Here is a 22,800-nt window from a genome sequence, read left to right as displayed (position 1 = left end):
TTATGGCAGACAAAAAAGTGTCAAGCTTTTGAATTTCAAGTGGAAGATCTTGTTTGGGCGAATATAACAAGTTTTCTGCCAAGAAAATCAGACCTTTAGAGATTATCGAGAAGATAAATTCTAATGCATACAAGCTGAAGCTTCCTAATGATATCCGCACCGTAAATGTGTTCAATGTCAAGCATTCGATTCCTTATGGAGATGATCATGACAAAGACGCTATTATTGACAATCTTAATTTAAGGGTGAATTCTCTCAATCCTGGGGTGAATGATGCAGATTAGGAATCCATATTATACTATGATTTGTTTCCTTATTAACTACGGTTTAGGACTTTTATTTTCCTTTGCAATTTAGAGTTTTATTTTCCTTTTACTTCATGCTTTAGGATAATTACTACTAATATGATAGCTCCCTCTTGTAACCTTTGAAGGTAGATTCAAGTTCAATAATATTTTCAATTTTCAAATCTTTGTGTGAGTATTTGAGTTATTTAATTCTTGGTATTCTGCAAAATCAACGAGTTTTGACCCCTAAATTCGTGGAATTCTTTTGAATCAACGTGAATTTAACTTGTTCTTCATTTCGGTATTCTCTCGAATCAACAAAATATTTTGAACTTTAAACTTGCGCTGCATCAGAGGCTCGGTCTAATATGCTTGTGGATAAAGGGCTTTATGTTATTTCACAAGGTGAGCCCTATAACAAGCACAAATGATGCGCCATTATTGGCATTTTTTGTCTTTCAATGTAAATCACATATTTTGATTTAAAAGAATTAAAAAGAGATAAAATAAAGAGTTTAGGTTTTTTACCAAGAGAATAAAAGAATTGCTTATCACAAAAAAAAAAAAAGTAAAGCCATAATATACAGAATAGATTAAAAGAAAACTTTACTCTAAAACTTTTGGAGAAAAGTTTTCTATTGCTAGTTGCTTTCAGCAGTCATAATGGCACCATCATTTTAAGTGCAGATCGAATTTGGGTCATATTCAGGAAGGTCTTTGATGGCAAATGATGACTTAATAACTACCACACTTTCAAAATTTTGTGTTAAAGATGGTTGAATATGGAGTGTAGTGACTATAGAAATGCATCTTCTTAGTTAAAAAAAAAAATTGAAACATTCTTTTTTTCTACGATTTTAAGTGTAACATTTCTAATTAGTTTTTCTGCATCGTTTTCACGTTTCTGCATGCATATTTTCTTTTAACGTTTAGAATAGATTGGGGGGTAGAATGTCGTGTGAACCTAAAAAAAAATGTCTGTATTTTGTTTTTAACATTGGATGACATGATGACTTTCAAATTTTAGTATTTGTATTATTGTTGGTCTTAAGTGATGTTACGCCATGTTTACTACTCTACATATTGATGTCGGAGACAAATATGAGTTGCTTGAAGGAATGCACGTGTCATAATGAATACCAAGTGAGTTTTTGAGCATGTCATTATTTCTTGGAGAGTAACCCTTTTTGCCCATTCTTCATACAACTTAGTAGTTTATTATTTCATACATGATCTCGAGATCTCCTCTGAGTCAATCCTAAAAAAAAAGTTAAATAAAATAAAAAAAAAGAGAGAAAAAAATGTGTTGCTACATCTGAAAGTCCATCTAACTAGTAGATATGGAAGATTATTTAAAGCCTAAAAGACGATGGAAAGACCATAGCCATCGCTTTTATGAAATATCCATAATTAACCCTTTTGAGCCTTAAAAAAAAAAATTTCTTTGTCAACTTATCATCACCTATTTATGTTTGAGAAAAATGTAAATAATTATTTTATTCAGTGAAGTTATGCCCAACAAAAAAAAAATAGTTGTTTCATAAAAAAGGAAAAAAATGAACAATAATAAATAAGTGAAATGCACCTTGTAATTTCTAAAAAATCTCTACTTTTTCTCAAACATATACTTTGTTTTCCTTATCTCCTATCCTTTGTTAGCCATGTCCTTAGCCTACGTTACGTCATAATAAAAGTCCTTCTTGATTTTGGGGATTTATAGCCTGAAGTAGAAGCTAATTATATGGGCTAAAAAGATGTAGTGATGCATAAAAAAAGTAAAAAAAAAAATGAATACATTGGGTTGACTAGCATTTTGTTTGACTTCAAATCGTGTTATTTTTAAGAGTTGGGCATATTCCTTTCATCTTGGTGAGAGTGTGTGATATCATTTTTTTATTATCTTCTCTCAATTTACCATTCATTAGAATGACTATTTTTTATTGGGTTTAACTTCTTTGTAAGAGGGTCACTATTTCTAGTGAAATTTTGGGGTTTGACATGTCATTCTTGAAAGTGGCTTGATTACTATAGTTATGACAAAGTCTGCTGGACTGATGCATGTGGATGATTGATGTGGGAGTGATATTTCTTTAAACTAGAGATATTACTTATACTTTTATTTGATTGTTGTCATTAGTCTGATTGAATAAACACTATTGTTTTAAAAAAAATCATTTTGCGTTTGAATTTTGTTTTCACTTTAATTGCCAGGGACTAGCAATAAGCTGGTTGGGGAGTGTGTTGAGTGTTAGAAAGTTTATATTTATAAAGGAGAAAATCATCATTTTACATTTCAAGTCTTACTAACACCCTTACTTTTATGTATTTAAGCCTCTTGTGATTTAATTATGTGTGTTGTATTATAATTAAGTATTTTATGTATTTTAGGGGCATCATGGTCATTTTACAATGAACGAGAGATCATACAGTAAAACGGACATCACTTTTGAACTCAGAACAGTTGAAAACCTTAGGAGGAGCATAAAAGGAAAAATGGCATTATTCACATATACGGTACTATTCACATGTACGGTATTGTCCATGTTACTGTTCACATATATGGAACAATGATGTGGCATTGACCGATGATGTGGCATTGACTGATGAGGTATCACGATTCTATTAGACTAAAATTTTTATGTACTGTTGATCAATGATGTGGCAGCATGTTAGTGGACCAAAAATAGTGCGTACGGTAAATGCATATACACGGGATTATTTACAACCAAACTGCGTCACTATTCAAACCGCGTACTATTGACCGATGACGTGGTGAAAGCCTAAGCGTCCAAAATGTTTTTAATCCGATGGCCATGATTTACTCAGTGTATCTATAAAAAGGGGGCTCCCCCCCTAATTTGGCATCCCTGAATTCATTTTTGAGTTCAATTTTCTGTAATTCCTTCGCCATCTTGTATTTTCTACGTATTTTAATAAATTTTTATTTTACCCCTAGTTTAATTATTAGTAGCTAATTTTCTTTCAAGCTTGGGTTGAAGGTGAGGTCTCAACATGTGCCATGGGCTTTATTTGGTAAATTTACTTTCTCTTCCCCTCTAATTTTTATGGATGTTTTGACTTTTCCTCTACAAATAGTAATAATCTTGTCTAGATATGGCACTGGTTTAACTGGCTCCCTAGTACAAGATTATTATTATTTGGCACAATAACCCCTTAGCACCATATTGATTAGAGTGTGGTTCATGAGGAGTGGAAAACCCCCCTCATGATTTAATTGACATTAATAAGGAATATTTAGCCCATGGTGCATGTTGATGCAGATCCAGATACGCAAGCAATTCATTTTAATAGTTTTCTCTTCAATTTATTCCCGCCATTTTTATTCAAATTTTAGGATAATCTAAGTTACTTTCACCACAAATCCAACCACCCACTTAGAAAATTAATTCTACACATAATTAAAATCCACCTCCTCGTGGGATCAACACTCGTCACCATTGATCTATTCTACAATAGATTCGTGCACTTGCGAGTTCATTAAAATTTGCACAACACCCATTGATAATTGTTGTTAGCAATTCTTTCCAAAATTTCGTGAGCTTCATTGTAGGATTTAGACAATAAGGCTCTGTTTGCTGAAGCATCCACCATCAATCTAGCGCTTGGATATAGCCCATTGTAGAAAGTTTCCATTTGTATGCAATAAGGAATATCATGATGAAGATATCTTCTGAGTAAGTCTTTAAATATTTCCCATACATTATACAAACTTTCGTCTTCAAGTTGATGGAAAGATGTTATTTCATTCCTCAATTTCGCATTCTTGGTTGGTGGAAAGTACTTCATCAAGAATTTGTTCAGTGAAGTTATGCCCAACAAAAAAAAAATAGTTGTTTCATAAAAAAGGAAAAAAATGAACAATAATAAATAAGTGAAATGCACCTTGTAATTTCTAAAAAATCTCTACTTTTTCTCAAACATATACTTTGTTTTCCTTATCTCCTATCCTTTGTTAGCCATGTCCTTAGCCTGCGTTACGTCATAATAAAAGTCCTTCTTGATTTTGGGGATTTATAGCCTGAAGTAGAAGCTAATTATATGGGCTAAAAAGATGTAGTGATGCATAAAAAAAGTAAAAAAAAAAAATGAATACATTGGGTTGACTAGCATTTTGTTTGACTTCAAATCGTGTTATTTTTAAGAGTTGGGCATATTCCTTTCATCTTGGTGAGAGTGTGTGATATCATTTTTTTATTATCTTCTCTCAATTTACCATTCATTAGAGTGACTATTTTTTATTGGGTTTAACTTCTTTGTAAGAGGGTCACTATTTCTAGTGAAATTTTGGGGTTTGACATGTCATTCTTGAAAGTGGCTTGATTACTATAGTTATGACAAAGTCTGCTGGACTGATGCATGTGGATGATTGATGTGGGAGTGATATTTCTTTAAACTAGAGATATTACTTATACTTTTATTTGATTGTTGTCATTAGTCTGATTGAATAAACACTATTGTTTTAAAAAAAATCATTTTGCGTTTGAATTTTGTTTTCACTTTAATTGCCAGGGACTAGCAATAAGCTGGTTGGGGAGTGTGTTGAGTGTTAGAAAGTTTATATTTATAAAGGAGAAAATCATCATTTTACATTTCAAGTCTTACTAACACCCTTACTTTTATGTATTTAAGCCTCTTGTGATTTAATTATGTGTGTTGTATTATAATTAAGTATTTTATGTATTTTAGGGGCATCATGGTCATTTTACAATGAACGAGAGATCATACAGTAAAACGGACATCACTTTTGAACTCAGAACAGTTGAAAACCTTAGGAGGAGCATAAAAGGAAAAATGGCATTATTCACATATACGGTACTATTCACATGTACGGTATTGTCCATGTTACTGTTCACATATATGGAACAATGATGTGGCATTGACCGATGATGTGGCATTGACTGATGAGGTATCACGATTCTATTAGACTAAAATTTTTATGTACTGTTGATCAATGATGTGGCAGCATGTTAGTGGACCAAAAATAGTGCGTACGGTAAATGCATATACACGGGATTATTTACAACCAAACTGCGTCACTATTCAAACCGCGTACTATTGACCGATGACGTGGTGAAAGCCTAAGCGTCCAAAATGTTTTTAATCCGATGGCCATGATTTACTCAGTGTATCTATAAAAAGGGGGCTCCCCCCCTAATTTGGCATCCCTGAATTCATTTTTGAGTTCAATTTTCTGTAATTCCTTCTCCATCTTGTATTTTCTACGTATTTTAATAAATTTTTATTTTACCCCTAGTTTAATTATTAGTAGCTAATTTTCTTTCAAGCTTGGGTTGAAGGTGAGGTCTCAACATGTGCCATGGGCTTTATTTGGTAAATTTACTTTCTCTTCCCCTCTAATTTTTATGGATGTTTTGACTTTTCCTCTACAAATAGTAATAATCTTGTCTAGATATGGCACTGGTTTAACTGGCTCCCTAGTACAAGATTATTATTATTTGGCACAATAACCCCTTAGCACCATATTGATTAGAGTGTGGTTCATGAGGAGTGGAAAACCCCCCTCATGATTTAATTGACATTAATAAGGAATATTTAGCCCATGGTGCATGTTGATGCAGATCCAGATACGCAAGCAATTCATTTTAATAGTTTTCTCTTCAATTTATTCCCGCCATTTTTATTCAAATTTTAGGATAATCTAAGTTACTTTCACCACAAATCCAACCACCCACTTAGAAAATTAATTCTACACATAATTAAAATCCACCTCCTCGTGGGATCAACACTCGTCACCATTGATCTATTCTACAATAGATTCGTGCACTTGCGAGTTCATTAAAATTTGCACAACACCCATTGATAATTGTTGTTAGCAATTCTTTCCAAAATTTCGTGAGCTTCATTGTAGGATTTAGACAATAAGGCTCTGTTTGCTGAAGCATCCACCATCAATCTAGCGCTTGGATATAGCCCATTGTAGAAAGTTTCCATTTGTATGCAATAAGGAATATCATGATGAAGATATCTTCTGAGTAAGTCTTTAAATATTTCCCATACATTATACAAACTTTCGTCTTCAAGTTGATGGAAAGATGTTATTTCATTCCTCAATTTCCCATTCTTGGTTGGTGGAAAGTACTTCATCAAGAATTTGTTCAGTGAAGTTATGCCCAACAAAAAAAAAATAGTTGTTTCATAAAAAAGGAAAAAAATGAACAATAATAAATAAGTGAAATGCACCTTGTAATTTCTAAAAAATCTCTACTTTTTCTCAAACATATACTTTGTTTTCCTTATCTCCTATCCTTTGTTAGCCATGTCCTTAGCCTGCGTTACGTCATAATAAAAGTCCTTCTTGATTTTGGGGATTTATAGCCTGAAGTAGAAGCTAATTATATGGGCTAAAAAGATGTAGTGATGCATAAAAAAAGTAAAAAAAAAAAATGAATACATTGGGTTGACTAGCATTTTGTTTGACTTCAAATCGTGTTATTTTTAAGAGTTGGGCATATTCCTTTCATCTTGGTGAGAGTGTGTGATATCATTTTTTTATTATCTTCTCTCAATTTACCATTCATTAGAGTGACTATTTTTTATTGGGTTTAACTTCTTTGTAAGAGGGTCACTATTTCTAGTGAAATTTTGGGGTTTGACATGTCATTCTTGAAAGTGGCTTGATTACTATAGTTATGACAAAGTCTGCTGGACTGATGCATGTGGATGATTGATGTGGGAGTGATATTTCTTTAAACTAGAGATATTACTTATACTTTTATTTGATTGTTGTCATTAGTCTGATTGAATAAACACTATTGTTTTAAAAAAAATCATTTTGCGTTTGAATTTTGTTTTCACTTTAATTGCCAGGGACTAGCAATAAGCTGGTTGGGGAGTGTGTTGAGTGTTAGAAAGTTTATATTTATAAAGGAGAAAATCATCATTTTACATTTCAAGTCTTACTAACACCCTTACTTTTATGTATTTAAGCCTCTTGTGATTTAATTATGTGTGTTGTATTATAATTAAGTATTTTATGTATTTTAGGGGCATCATGGTCATTTTACAATGAACGAGAGATCATACAGTAAAACGGACATCACTTTTGAACTCAGAACAGTTGAAAACCTTAGGAGGAGCATAAAAGGAAAAATGGCATTATTCACATATACGGTACTATTCACATGTACGGTATTGTCCATGTTACTGTTCACATATATGGAACAATGATGTGGCATTGACCGATGATGTGGCATTGACTGATGAGGTATCACGATTCTATTAGACTAAAATTTTTATGTACTGTTGATCAATGATGTGGCAGCATGTTAGTGGACCAAAAATAGTGCGTACGGTAAATGCATATACACGGGATTATTTACAACCAAACTGCGTCACTATTCAAACCGCGTACTATTGACCGATGACGTGGTGAAAGCCTAAGCGTCCAAAATGTTTTTAATCCGATGGCCATGATTTACTCAGTGTATCTATAAAAAGGGGGCTCCCCCCCTAATTTGGCATCCCTGAATTCATTTTTGAGTTCAATTTTCTGTAATTCCTTCTCCATCTTGTATTTTCTACGTATTTTAATAAATTTTTATTTTACCCCTAGTTTAATTATTAGTAGCTAATTTTCTTTCAAGCTTGGGTTGAAGGTGAAGTCTCAACATGTGCCATGGGCTTTATTTGGTAAATTTACTTTCTCTTCCCCTCTAATTTTTATGGATGTTTTGACTTTTCCTCTACAAATAGTAATAATCTTGTCTAGATATGGCACTGGTTTAACTGGCTCCCTAGTACAAGATTATTATTATTTGGCACAATAACCCCTTAGCACCATATTGATTAGAGTGTGGTTCATGAGGAGTGGAAAACCCCCCTCATGATTTAATTGACATTAATAAGGAATATTTAGCCCATGGTGCATGTTGATGCAGATCCAGATACGCAAGCAATTCATTTTAATAGTTTTCTCTTCAATTTATTCCCGCCATTTTTATTCAAATTTTAGGATAATCTAAGTTACTTTCACCACAAATCCAACCACCCACTTAGAAAATTAATTCTACACATAATTAAAATCCACCTCCTCGTGGGATCAACACTCGTCACCATTGATCTATTCTACAATAGATTCGTGCACTTGCGAGTTCATTAAAATTTGCACAACACCCATTGATAATTGTTGTTAGCAATTCTTTCCAAAATTTCGTGAGCTTCATTGTAGGATTTAGACAATAAGGCTCTGTTTGCTGAAGCATCCACCATCAATCTAGCGCTTGGATATAGCCCATTGTAGAAAGTTTCCATTTGTATGCAATAAGGAATATCATGATGAAGATATCTTCTGAGTAAGTCTTTAAATATTTCCCATACATTATACAAACTTTCGTCTTCAAGTTGATGGAAAGATGTTATTTCATTCCTCAATTTCCCATTCTTGGTTGGTGGAAAGTACTTCATCAAGAATTTGTTCAGTGAAGTTATGCCCAACAAAAAAAAAATAGTTGTTTCATAAAAAAGGAAAAAAATGAACAATAATAAATAAGTGAAATGCACCTTGTAATTTCTAAAAAATCTCTACTTTTTCTCAAACATATACTTTGTTTTCCTTATCTCCTATCCTTTGTTAGCCATGTCCTTAGCCTACGTTACGTCATAATAAAAGTCCTTCTTGATTTTGGGGATTTATAGCCTGAAGTAGAAGCTAATTATATGGGCTAAAAAGATGTAGTGATGCATAAAAAAAGTAAAAAAAAAAAAATGAATACATTGGGTTGACTAGCATTTTGTTTGACTTCAAATCGTGTTATTTTTAAGAGTTGGGCATATTCCTTTCATCTTGGTGAGAGTGTGTGATATCATTTTTTTATTATCTTCTCTCAATTTACCATTCATTAGAGTGACTATTTTTTATTGGGTTTAACTTCTTTGTAAGAGGGTCACTATTTCTAGTGAAATTTTGGGGTTTGACATGTCATTCTTGAAAGTGGCTTGATTACTATAGTTATGACAAAGTCTGCTGGACTGATGCATGTGGATGATTGATGTGGGAGTGATATTTCTTTAAACTAGAGATATTACTTATACTTTTATTTGATTGTTGTCATTAGTCTGATTGAATAAACACTATTGTTTTAAAAAAAATCATTTTGCGTTTGAATTTTGTTTTCACTTTAATTGCCAGGGACTAGCAATAAGCTGGTTGGGGAGTGTGTTGAGTGTTAGAAAGTTTATATTTATAAAGGAGAAAATCATCATTTTACATTTCAAGTCTTACTAACACCCTTACTTTTATGTATTTAAGCCTCTTGTGATTTAATTATGTGTGTTGTATTATAATTAAGTATTTTATGTATTTTAGGGGCATCATGGTCATTTTACAATGAACGAGAGATCATACAGTAAAACGGACATCACTTTTGAACTCAGAACAGTTGAAAACCTTAGGAGGAGCATAAAAGGAAAAATGGCATTATTCACATATACGGTACTATTCACATGTACGGTATTGTCCATGTTACTGTTCACATATATGGAACAATGATGTGGCATTGACCGATGATGTGGCATTGACTGATGAGGTATCACGATTCTATTAGACTAAAATTTTTATGTACTGTTGATCAATGATGTGGCAGCATGTTAGTGGACCAAAAATAGTGCGTACGGTAAATGCATATACACGGGATTATTTACAACCAAACTGCGTCACTATTCAAACCGCGTACTATTGACCGATGACGTGGTGAAAGCCTAAGCGTCCAAAATGTTTTTAATCCGATGGCCATGATTTACTCAGTGTATCTATAAAAAGGGGGCTCCCCCCCTAATTTGGCATCCCTGAATTCATTTTTGAGTTCAATTTTCTGTAATTCCTTCTCCATCTTGTATTTTCTACGTATTTTAATAAATTTTTATTTTACCCCTAGTTTAATTATTAGTAGCTAATTTTCTTTCAAGCTTGGGTTGAAGGTGAAGTCTCAACATGTGCCATGGGCTTTATTTGGTAAATTTACTTTCTCTTCCCCTCTAATTTTTATGGATGTTTTGACTTTTCCTCTACAAATAGTAATAATCTTGTCTAGATATGGCACTGGTTTAACTGGCTCCCTAGTACAAGATTATTATTATTTGGCACAATAACCCCTTAGCACCATATTGATTAGAGTGTGGTTCATGAGGAGTGGAAAACCCCCCTCATGATTTAATTGACATTAATAAGGAATATTTAGCCCATGGTGCATGTTGATGCAGATCCAGATACGCAAGCAATTCATTTTAATAGTTTTCTCTTCAATTTATTCCCGCCATTTTTATTCAAATTTTAGGATAATCTAAGTTACTTTCACCACAAATCCAACCACCCACTTAGAAAATTAATTCTACACATAATTAAAATCCACCTCCTCGTGGGATCAACACTCGTCACCATTGATCTATTCTACAATAGATTCGTGCACTTGCGAGTTCATTAAAATTTGCACAACACCCATTGATAATTGTTGTTAGCAATTCTTTCCAAAATTTCGTGAGCTTCATTGTAGGATTTAGACAATAAGGCTCTGTTTGCTGAAGCATCCACCATCAATCTAGCGCTTGGATATAGCCCATTGTAGAAAGTTTCCATTTGTATGCAATAAGGAATATCATGATGAAGATATCTTCTGAGTAAGTCTTTAAATATTTCCCATACATTATACAAACTTTCGTCTTCAAGTTGATGGAAAGATGTTATTTCATTCCTCAATTTCGCATTCTTGGTTGGTGGAAAGTACTTCATCAAGAATTTGTTCAGTGAAGTTATGCCCAACAAAAAAAAAAAATAGTTGTTTCATAAAAAAGGAAAAAAATGAACAATAATAAATAAGTGAAATGCACCTTGTAATTTCAAAAAAATCTCTACTTTTTCTCAAACATATACTTTGTTTTCCTTATCTCCTATCCTTTGTTAGCCATGTCCTTAGCCTACGTTACGTCATAATAAAAGTCCTTCTTGATTTTGGGGATTTATAGCCTGAAGTAGAAGCTAATTATATGGGCTAAAAAGATGTAGTGATGCATAAAAAAAGTAAAAAAAAAAAAATGAATACATTGGGTTGACTAGCATTTTGTTTGACTTCAAATCGTGTTATTTTTAAGAGTTGGGCATATTCCTTTCATCTTGGTGAGAGTGTGTGATATCATTTTTTTATTATCTTCTCTCAATTTACCATTCATTAGAGTGACTATTTTTTATTGGGTTTAACTTCTTTGTAAGAGGGTCACTATTTCTAGTGAAATTTTGGGGTTTGACATGTCATTCTTGAAAGTGGCTTGATTACTATAGTTATGACAAAGTCTGCTGGACTGATGCATGTGGATGATTGATGTGGGAGTGATATTTCTTTAAACTAGAGATATTACTTATACTTTTATTTGATTGTTGTCATTAGTCTGATTGAATAAACACTATTGTTTTAAAAAAAATCATTTTGCGTTTGAATTTTGTTTTCACTTTAATTGCCAGGGACTAGCAATAAGCTGGTTGGGGAGTGTGTTGAGTGTTAGAAAGTTTATATTTATAAAGGAGAAAATCATCATTTTACATTTCAAGTCTTACTAACACCCTTACTTTTATGTATTTAAGCCTCTTGTGATTTAATTATGTGTGTTGTATTATAATTAAGTATTTTATGTATTTTAGGGGCATCATGGTCATTTTACAATGAACGAGAGATCATACAGTAAAACGGACATCACTTTTGAACTCAGAACAGTTGAAAACCTTAGGAGGAGCATAAAAGGAAAAATGGCATTATTCACATATACGGTACTATTCACATGTACGGTATTGTCCATGTTACTGTTCACATATATGGAACAATGATGTGGCATTGACCGATGATGTGGCATTGACTGATGAGGTATCACGATTCTATTAGACTAAAATTTTTATGTACTGTTGATCAATGATGTGGCAGCATGTTAGTGGACCAAAAATAGTGCGTACGGTAAATGCATATACACGGGATTATTTACAACCAAACTGCGTCACTATTCAAACCGCGTACTATTGACCGATGACGTGGTGAAAGCCTAAGCGTCCAAAATGTTTTTAATCCGATGGCCATGATTTACTCAGTGTATCTATAAAAAGGGGGCTCCCCCCCTAATTTGGCATCCCTGAATTCATTTTTGAGTTCAATTTTCTGTAATTCCTTCTCCATCTTGTATTTTCTACGTATTTTAATAAATTTTTATTTTACCCCTAGTTTAATTATTAGTAGCTAATTTTCTTTCAAGCTTGGGTTGAAGGTGAAGTCTCAACATGTGCCATGGGCTTTATTTGGTAAATTTACTTTCTCTTCCCCTCTAATTTTTATGGATGTTTTGACTTTTCCTCTACAAATAGTAATAATCTTGTCTAGATATGGCACTGGTTTAACTGGCTCCCTAGTACAAGATTATTATTATTTGGCACAATAACCCCTTAGCACCATATTGATTAGAGTGTGGTTCATGAGGAGTGGAAAACCCCCCTCATGATTTAATTGACATTAATAAGGAATATTTAGCCCATGGTGCATGTTGATGCAGATCCAGATACGCAAGCAATTCATTTTAATAGTTTTCTCTTCAATTTATTCCCGCCATTTTTATTCAAATTTTAGGATAATCTAAGTTACTTTCACCACAAATCCAACCACCCACTTAGAAAATTAATTCTACACATAATTAAAATCCACCTCCTCGTGGGATCAACACTCGTCACCATTGATCTATTCTACAATAGATTCGTGCACTTGCGAGTTCATTAAAATTTGCACAACACCCATTGATAATTGTTGTTAGCAATTCTTTCCAAAATTTCGTGAGCTTCATTGTAGGATTTAGACAATAAGGCTCTGTTTGCTGAAGCATCCACCATCAATCTAGCGCTTGGATATAGCCCATTGTAGAAAGTTTCCATTTGTATGCAATAAGGAATATCATGATGAAGATATCTTCTGAGTAAGTCTTTAAATATTTCCCATACATTATACAAACTTTCGTCTTCAAGTTGATGGAAAGATGTTATTTCATTCCTCAATTTCGCATTCTTGGTTGGTGGAAAGTACTTCATCAAGAATTTGTTCAGTGAAGTTATGCCCAACAAAAAAAAAATAGTTGTTTCATAAAAAAGGAAAAAAATGAACAATAATAAATAAGTGAAATGCACCTTGTAATTTCTAAAAAATCTCTACTTTTTCTCAAACATATACTTTGTTTTCCTTATCTCCTATCCTTTGTTAGCCATGTCCTTAGCCTACGTTACGTCATAATAAAAGTCCTTCTTGATTTTGGGGATTTATAGCCTGAAGTAGAAGCTAATTATATGGGCTAAAAAGATGTAGTGATGCATAAAAAAAGTAAAAAAAAAAAATGAATACATTGGGTTGACTAGCATTTTGTTTGACTTCAAATCGTGTTATTTTTAAGAGTTGGGCATATTCCTTTCATCTTGGTGAGAGTGTGTGATATCATTTTTTTATTATCTTCTCTCAATTTACCATTCATTAGAGTGACTATTTTTTATTGGGTTTAACTTCTTTGTAAGAGGGTCACTATTTCTAGTGAAATTTTGGGGTTTGACATGTCATTCTTGAAAGTGGCTTGATTACTATAGTTATGACAAAGTCTGCTGGACTGATGCATGTGGATGATTGATGTGGGAGTGATATTTCTTTAAACTAGAGATATTACTTATACTTTTATTTGATTGTTGTCATTAGTCTGATTGAATAAACACTATTGTTTTAAAAAAAATCATTTTGCGTTTGAATTTTGTTTTCACTTTAATTGCCAGGGACTAGCAATAAGCTGGTTGGGGAGTGTGTTGAGTGTTAGAAAGTTTATATTTATAAAGGAGAAAATCATCATTTTACATTTCAAGTCTTACTAACACCCTTACTTTTATGTATTTAAGCCTCTTGTGATTTAATTATGTGTGTTGTATTATAATTAAGTATTTTATGTATTTTAGGGGCATCATGGTCATTTTACAATGAACGAGAGATCATACAGTAAAACGGACATCACTTTTGAACTCAGAACAGTTGAAAACCTTAGGAGGAGCATAAAAGGAAAAATGGCATTATTCACATATACGGTACTATTCACATGTACGGTATTGTCCATGTTACTGTTCACATATATGGAACAATGATGTGGCATTGACCGATGATGTGGCATTGACTGATGAGGTATCACGATTCTATTAGACTAAAATTTTTATGTACTGTTGATCAATGATGTGGCAGCATGTTAGTGGACCAAAAATAGTGCGTACGGTAAATGCATATACACGGGATTATTTACAACCAAACTGCGTCACTATTCAAACCGCGTACTATTGACCGATGACGTGGTGAAAGCCTAAGCGTCCAAAATGTTTTTAATCCGATGGCCATGATTTACTCAGTGTATCTATAAAAAGGGGGCTCCCCCCCTAATTTGGCATCCCTGAATTCATTTTTGAGTTCAATTTTCTGTAATTCCTTCTCCATCTTGTATTTTCTACGTATTTTAATAAATTTTTATTTTACCCCTAGTTTAATTATTAGTAGCTAATTTTCTTTCAAGCTTGGGTTGAAGGTGAAGTCTCAACATGTGCCATGGGCTTTATTTGGTAAATTTACTTTCTCTTCCCCTCTAATTTTTATGGATGTTTTGACTTTTCCTCTACAAATAGTAATAATCTTGTCTAGATATGGCACTGGTTTAACTGGCTCCCTAGTACAAGATTATTATTATTTGGCACAATAACCCCTTAGCACCATATTGATTAGAGTGTGGTTCATGAGGAGTGGAAAACCCCCCTCATGATTTAATTGACATTAATAAGGAATATTTAGCCCATGGTGCATGTTGATGCAGATCCAGATACGCAAGCAATTCATTTTAATAGTTTTCTCTTCAATTTATTCCCGCCATTTTTATTCAAATTTTAGGATAATCTAAGTTACTTTCACCACAAATCCAACCACCCACTTAGAAAATTAATTCTACACATAATTAAAATCCACCTCCTCGTGGGATCAACACTCGTCACCATTGATCTATTCTACAATAGATTCGTGCACTTGCGAGTTCATTAAAATTTGCACAACACCCATTGATAATTGTTGTTAGCAATTCTTTCCAAAATTTCGTGAGCTTCATTGTAGGATTTAGACAATAAGGCTCTGTTTGCTGAAGCATCCACCATCAATCTAGCGCTTGGATATAGCCCATTGTAGAAAGTTTCCATTTGTATGCAATAAGGAATATCATGATGAAGATATCTTCTGAGTAAGTCTTTAAATATTTCCCATACATTATACAAACTTTCGTCTTCAAGTTGATGGAAAGATGTTATTTCATTCCTCAATTTCGCATTCTTGGTTGGTGGAAAGTACTTCATCAAGAATTTGTTCAGTGAAGTTATGCCCAACAAAAAAAAAATAGTTGTTTCATAAAAAAGGAAAAAAATGAACAATAATAAATAAGTGAAATGCACCTTGTAATTTCTAAAAAATCTCTACTTTTTCTCAAACATATACTTTGTTTTCCTTATCTCCTATCCTTTGTTAGCCATGTCCTTAGCCTACGTTACGTCATAATAAAAGTCCTTCTTGATTTTGGGGATTTATAGCCTGAAGTAGAAGCTAATTATATGGGCTAAAAAGATGTAGTGATGCATAAAAAAAGTAAAAAAAAAAAATGAATACATTGGGTTGACTAGCATTTTGTTTGACTTCAAATCGTGTTATTTTTAAGAGTTGGGCATATTCCTTTCATCTTGGTGAGAGTGTGTGATATCATTTTTTTATTATCTTCTCTCAATTTACCATTCATTAGAGTGACTATTTTTTATTGGGTTTAACTTCTTTGTAAGAGGGTCACTATTTCTAGTGAAATTTTGGGGTTTGACATGTCATTCTTGAAAGTGGCTTGATTACTATAGTTATGACAAAGTCTGCTGGACTGATGCATGTGGATGATTGATGTGGGAGTGATATTTCTTTAAACTAGAGATATTACTTATACTTTTATTTGATTGTTGTCATTAGTCTGATTGAATAAACACTATTGTTTTAAAAAAAATCATTTTGCGTTTGAATTTTGTTTTCACTTTAATTGCCAGGGACTAGCAATAAGCTGGTTGGGGAGTGTGTTGAGTGTTAGAAAGTTTATATTTATAAAGGAGAAAATCATCATTTTACATTTCAAGTCTTACTAACACCCTTACTTTTATGTATTTAAGCCTCTTGTGATTTAATTATGTGTGTTGTATTATAATTAAGTATTTTATGTATTTTAGGGGCATCATGGTCATTTTACAATGAACGAGAGATCATACAGTAAAACGGACATCACTTTTGAACTCAGAACAGTTGAAAACCTTAGGAGGAGCATAAAAGGAAAAATGGCATTATTCACATATACGGTACTATTCACATGTACGGTATTGTCCATGTTACTGTTCACATATATGGAACAATGATGTGGCATTGACCGATGATGTGGCATTGACTGATGAGGTATCACGATTCTATTAGACTAAAATTTTTATGTACTGTTGATCAATGATGTGGCAGCATGTTAGTGGACCAAAAATAGTGCGTACGGTAAATGCATATACACGGGATTATTTACAACCAAACTGCGTCACTATTCAAACCGCGTACTATTGACCGATGACGTGGTGAAAGCCTAAGCGTCCAAAATGTTTTTAATCCGATGGCCATGATTTACTCAGTGTATCTATAAAAAGGGGGCTCCCCCCCTAATTTGGCATCCCTGAATTCATTTTTGAGTTCAATTTTCTGTAATTCCTTCTCCATCTTGTATTTTCTACGTATTTTAATAAATTTTTATTTTACCCCTAGTTTAATTATTAGTAGCTAATTTTCTTTCAAGCTTGGGTTGAAGGTGAAGTCTCAACATGTGCCATGGGCTTTATTTGGTAAATTTACTTTCTCTTCCCCTCTAATTTTTATGGATGTTTTGACTTTTCCTCTACAAATAGTAATAATCTTGTCTAGATATGGCACTGGTTTAACTGGCTCCCTAGTACAAGATTATTATTATTTGGCACAATAACCCCTTAGCACCATATTGATTAGAGTGTGGTTCATGAGGAGTGGAAAACCCCCCTCATGATTTAATTGACATTAATAAGGAATATTTAGCCCATGGTGCATGTTGATGCAGATCCAAATACGCAAGCAATTCATTTTAATAGTTTTCTCTTCAATTTATTCCCGCCATTTTTATTCAAATTTTAGGATAATCTAAGTTACTTTCACCACAAATCCAACCACCCACTTAGAAAATTAATTCTACACATAATTAAAATCCACCTCCTCGTGGGATCAACACTCGTCACCATTGATCTATTCTACAATAGATTCGTGCACTTGCGAGTTCATTAAAATTTGCACAACACCCATTGATAATTGTTGTTAGCAATTCTTTCCAAAATTTCATGAGCTTCATTGTAGGATTTAGACAATAAGGCTCTGTTTGCTGAAGCATCCACCATCAATCTAGTGCTTGGATATAGCCCATTGTAGAAAGTTTCCATTTGTATGCAATAAGGAATATCATGATGAAGATATCTTCTGAGTAAGTCTTTAAATATTTCCCATACATTATACAAACTTTCGTCTTCAAGTTGATGGAAAGATGTTATTTCATTCCTCAATTTCGCATTCTTGGTTGGTGGAAAGTACTTCATCAAGAATTTTTTAGCCAAATCCTTCCACATTGTGATGGATTTTGGTGGTAAAGAGTTCAACCATGCTCATGCCCGATCTCTCAAGGAATACGGGAAAATTATGAGTCTTAATGCATCATGTGATGCTCCAGCAATTTTAAAGGCATCATTTACCTCCAAGAACAGTTTGAGGTGAAGATGAGGATCTTCTGAAAGCAACCCATTAAATTGCCCAAATGTCTGCAACATCTGAAATATCACTGGTTTGAGTTCAAAATTAGCAGCTTGCACTTCAAGTCTAACAATTCCCGAATGCATAACTTGAGGAGTCAACATGGTATAGTCTCTAATGGCTCTATCTCTATCGTCTGCCATGCATATGATGTTGTTCCCTGGTTGTCCTTGATCATTTTGTTCATTCTGATCTTCTCGACCATTGACTGGTTGTATTTCTCCAAGTGGGTTCAAGTTTTCCATATCTTTTAACTCATCCATTGCTATAGCAGCTTTTGAATTTTTGTGCTCTCTTCTTAATCTCCTTGCAGTTCTTTCAATCTTTAGATCAAATTTAAACTCAATAGGTTTGTACTTGCGCATGCAAGAAGTTCCTGTCAGCAAAATGAACTAATTAAAAAAAATCAATGTTTATCATTGTTAAAAGTAAATTCACAAATTTCAATAAACAATCAATCCCCGACAACGGCGCCAAAAACTTGTTGGTGTAAATTCAATTGCTATGATGTTAATATTCAAGTGTATACAACAAGTAATATAATGATAAGTATTCAAGATCGTCTCCACAAGGATTGATGTTACTGAAATTGTTACAGCAATCTTAACAGCACAAGTTGCCTTAAATGAAAATAAATTAACAATTAAACTAATAAACTATGCAATAAAATGCAATAAATGAATATGTAGAAAGTAAACTTTCACGTCATACACAAGGATGAAATCAATAAGAATAAACTAGTTGAGTGATTAAACTCTCTTAATGGTTTTGAATATTTCTTCTAATTCAACGTTTAGTTGCTACAACATCTGCTACAGTAATAGGCAGAATCCCTATGTATCCTCAACTGTAGCATGTTGGATGTCTTATATCTATATACAACCTAACAGTGACCAATTGTTATGCCAACATAAGATATATAATTACACGCTTAGATTATTTTAACCCTATAAGGTGAATCCTTATGTCTAGTTCATCACTAATTTTAGATTAAGCATGACCCTTTTGGAGTCAAGTTAAACTCAATCTAGGCAACCCAATGTAAAACCTAGTATTGCTCTGATATGTTCCACTAAGATAGGCCCTTTGCTGGCTCTTCCTTATCTTATATCATTAAATGGGTGGTCAGCCAAAATAATGAATAGAAATAAGCTTTACCAAAGTAAAATGCTATAGTAAACATGCAGCAACATATAAATTCAGTCAAGAACCCATTAAGATTGTTTATCACTCAACCACAAGTAAACTTAGTTCATAGTTTGTGAAAGAAAAGTAAAAAACAATATTTCAGTTGATCAAAGAATAAACAAGAAAACAAGAGAAGAATAAGAAAGACTGAATTCCAATTGATTCCCGCAAATTCTCCACTGGTGCAGCCTTGATTCTTGCTCTTGAAATCTGTTTTTCCTTTGTTTCTTTTCGATGTTCAATCTTGGATTCATGGCCTCCATTCTCCTTTGCGTGTGTGCTTATTTTTTAGGTGAAAATTAGGGTAAACGAAAGTCTAGGGGCGCATATCTTCCAGATTAGGAAACTTCAGATTGCACATTTCTAAGTCTCTCACGCGAAATTGTCTCTGTCATTCTTTTAGGATTGCTATAGTAACAGATGCTACATCAACGGCTACAGCAACTACACTGTTCCAGATTTGTTTCAATTCTTCTATAGCCATATTCTTTTGTCCTTTTTGTGAGCCCATTGCTACAATATGCTTCCCATGAAAAATTTAACTTCCAGTTACCTACAATGATGCATATGTTTTAAGCACACAATTATTCGAAATCATACAAACTTTATTAAACTTAAGCTAAAATGGATGCTAATGTAAACTATCATTAAAATGTACTAAAACACCTCAATCACTCTCTAAGTAATCTTGATTTAAGCCTAAAAGTATCATGATAACTCTCATTTCATAGAGTTATCAATACTAAAGGCCAAGATCTATGGTTCCATTCAAATAACAAAAATTCCTTTTGACAACAACCAAATGAGATTCCTTGGGACATGATTGAAATCTTGGACACAAACATACACTAAACATGATATCAGGTCTACTTGCGGTTAAGTATAGTAAAGAGTCAATCATACCTCAATACATTTTAATATCAACCACTTTACCTTTTTCATCTTTGTCAAGCTTGGTTGTTGTGTTCATTATAGTGCTCTTGGTCTTTGAGTCATCAACGCCAAATCTCTTGAGTAAACCTTTGACATATTTAGCTTGGTTGATGAAGACTCTCTCATTGTTTTATTTGATTTTAAAGTCCAAGGAAATACTTCAATTCTCCCATCGTGCTCATCTCAAATTCCTTACTTATACAAGATGAAAATTCCTTGCACAAAGACTCATTAGTAGAACCAAAGATAATATCATCAACATAAATTTTAAAAAGTATAACTTGATTCTTATACTTAACAAAGAGAGCAGTATCCGCTTTTCCTATCAAAAAACTGTTATCTAAGAAGAAATTTTTAAGCCTATCATATCATGCTCTAAGTATTTGTTTCAATTCATACAATACTTTTGACAACGTATAAATATGATTTGGAAATTTTTATTTTCAAAGCTAGGGGATTATTTCACATACACTTCTTCCATAATACAACCATTTAAGAAAGCACTTTTGACATCCATTTAATAGAAAATGAAATCTTTATGACATGCAAATGCTAATAGCATCCTAATATATTCCAATCTAGCTACTGGTGCAAAAGTTTCATCAAAATCAATTCCTTTTTCTTGGTTGTAACCTTGAGCCACTAATCTAGCTTTATTCCTTACAACCACATCAGATTCATTCATTTTATTTCTAAATGCCTATTTAGTGCCAATGATGGATTGATGTTTAGGTTCAAGAACTAATTTTCACACATTGTTTCTCTCAAATCGGTTTAACTCCTCTTACATTACCATAATCAAAGATTTATCGTTTTCCGCATTCAAAAAAGGATTTTGGTTTAATTTGAGATATGAATACAATATGTTGACATGTATTTCTAAATGTTGACCTAGTAGTTACACCTCTTGAAGGTCACTTAAAATTTGTTCTTTGGGGTGAGAAGAGACATACCTCTACTCCTTGGGGAGTGTTTAGGAATAGCTTCTTGTTGCTCCATATTTGTTTCTTCTTTTTGTCTATCTTCTTGATTTTCATGCGGTCCATTCTCTTGTTTACCTTTGGATAATTCTTCTTGTGACTCTTTATCTGCATCATCATTAACAACTACTTTCTCCGTAGAGGAAATGTTAGACTTATCAAATGTAACATGCATAGATTCTTCCACAACCAAAATTCTTTTATTATACACTATATAAGCTTTGCTTGTGTTTGAATAACAAAAAAAAATACCAACATCAGATTTAGGATCAAATTTACCAAGATTATCTTTCGTGTTCAAAAGAAAATATTTGCATCCAAAAACTTTGAAATAACCAATGTGGGGTTTTCTATCTTTCCAAATCTCATAAGGAGACTTATTAAATCATCAATAAGTAAAGTATTTAAATCTTTGGCTTTCTCAATGGCCATTCTCTTAGGTCTCCATTCCTTTGGTATTGACCTAATGATTTTCTTTACTTTTTCGCTATTTGAAAAGGTCTTACCAAATGCTCCTAATGTGTTTACTATATCGGTAAATCTAGTGTACATGGAATGAACACTCTCATTTTGTTCTAGTTAGAACAACTCGTATTGTCTAGTATACCTACTGATTTTAGACTCTTTCACTTGGTTTGTACCCTCATAGACAACTTCAAGTTTATTCTAAATTTCATGAGCATTTTCACAACTGGAAACTCTATGGAACTCTTTCTTATTTAAGGCATAAAATAAGGCATTCATAGCTTTAGAATTTAGAGAAGCTTTTCCTCTTTCTTCCCCTTCTTCATTTTTAGTAGTCGGCATGAAAGGATCATCATCAATGATTTCCTAAATCTCATACTCTAAAGCTTGTAAGTAAATTCTCATCCTAGTTTTCCAGTACGGGTAATTGTTTTTATCAAAATATGGTGGTCTAGTGGTGGACTGTCCTTCCCTAAACATAAAATCATTTTGCGTTACCATTGATCTTTAACTCAAGACGGTTAAGTCTAAATAAGAGCACCTTGCTCTGATACCAAATGAAATACTAATTAGGCAATCCAATAAGGGGGTGAATTGGGTTTCTAAAAAATTAAGCAACTAAAACTTAATACAATATAAACAAATCAACCAAATTTGAAATAAGCAAAATAATGTACAATGAAAAATAAAAAGATAGGGTAAGAGAGAGCAAACATGCGATTTTTACATGGTTCGGCCAACCGTGCCTATCTCCATGCCTCCAAGCTCACTAGGCTTGAGGATTTCACCAAGCGAGCTTCCAAGGCTTTAACAACACTTACAATTGACTTCTAAGGTGTCAATAGACCTCTAAAACAAGAGATTATCCCCAATATCTTAACCCAAGTGTGTCCCAACACTTACAATCACTCAACTTGATTTTACACTCACACAATGTGTTTGATTACAAATGAAAGCTCAATGTGTGAATTAATGAAATAAATACACAAATTTTATGCTCAGATTGCAGAG

At 33.1% G+C, this 22,800-nt stretch overlaps 7 non-coding genes across 7 annotated transcripts; all 7 read left to right on the top strand.

Annotated features, from left to right (window-relative positions):
* Nucleotides 1-3,957: 3,957 nt before the first annotated feature.
* On the top strand, nt 3,958-4,064 carry LOC127899472 (small nucleolar RNA R71). Its single transcript, XR_008051349.1, has one exon. It is a non-coding gene; the product is annotated as a small nucleolar RNA R71 (small nucleolar RNA).
* A 2,212-nt stretch (nt 4,065-6,276) lies between these two features.
* Nucleotides 6,277-6,383, top strand: LOC127899471 (small nucleolar RNA R71). Its single transcript, XR_008051348.1, has one exon. It is a non-coding gene; the product is annotated as a small nucleolar RNA R71 (small nucleolar RNA).
* A 2,212-nt stretch (nt 6,384-8,595) lies between these two features.
* LOC127899469 (small nucleolar RNA R71) lies at nt 8,596-8,702 on the top strand. The gene has a single exon (XR_008051346.1). It is a non-coding gene; the product is annotated as a small nucleolar RNA R71 (small nucleolar RNA).
* A 2,213-nt stretch (nt 8,703-10,915) lies between these two features.
* On the top strand, nt 10,916-11,022 carry LOC127899468 (small nucleolar RNA R71). The gene has a single exon (XR_008051345.1). It is a non-coding gene; the product is annotated as a small nucleolar RNA R71 (small nucleolar RNA).
* Nucleotides 11,023-13,237: 2,215 nt separating this feature from the next.
* Nucleotides 13,238-13,344, top strand: LOC127899467 (small nucleolar RNA R71). Its single transcript, XR_008051344.1, has one exon. It is a non-coding gene; the product is annotated as a small nucleolar RNA R71 (small nucleolar RNA).
* Nucleotides 13,345-15,556: 2,212 nt separating this feature from the next.
* Nucleotides 15,557-15,663, top strand: LOC127899466 (small nucleolar RNA R71). The gene has a single exon (XR_008051343.1). It is a non-coding gene; the product is annotated as a small nucleolar RNA R71 (small nucleolar RNA).
* A 2,212-nt stretch (nt 15,664-17,875) lies between these two features.
* On the top strand, nt 17,876-17,982 carry LOC127899465 (small nucleolar RNA R71). Its single transcript, XR_008051342.1, has one exon. It is a non-coding gene; the product is annotated as a small nucleolar RNA R71 (small nucleolar RNA).
* The last annotated feature ends 4,818 nt before the right edge of the window (nt 17,983-22,800 follow it).

This window comes from Citrus sinensis, chromosome 8 (genome assembly GCF_022201045.2).
Source record: "Citrus sinensis cultivar Valencia sweet orange chromosome 8, DVS_A1.0, whole genome shotgun sequence".
NCBI classification, from domain to species: domain Eukaryota; kingdom Viridiplantae; phylum Streptophyta; class Magnoliopsida; order Sapindales; family Rutaceae; genus Citrus; species Citrus sinensis.
The sequence above is the reverse complement of the archived record's forward strand: the minus strand, read 5'-3'. Positions and strand labels throughout refer to the sequence as shown.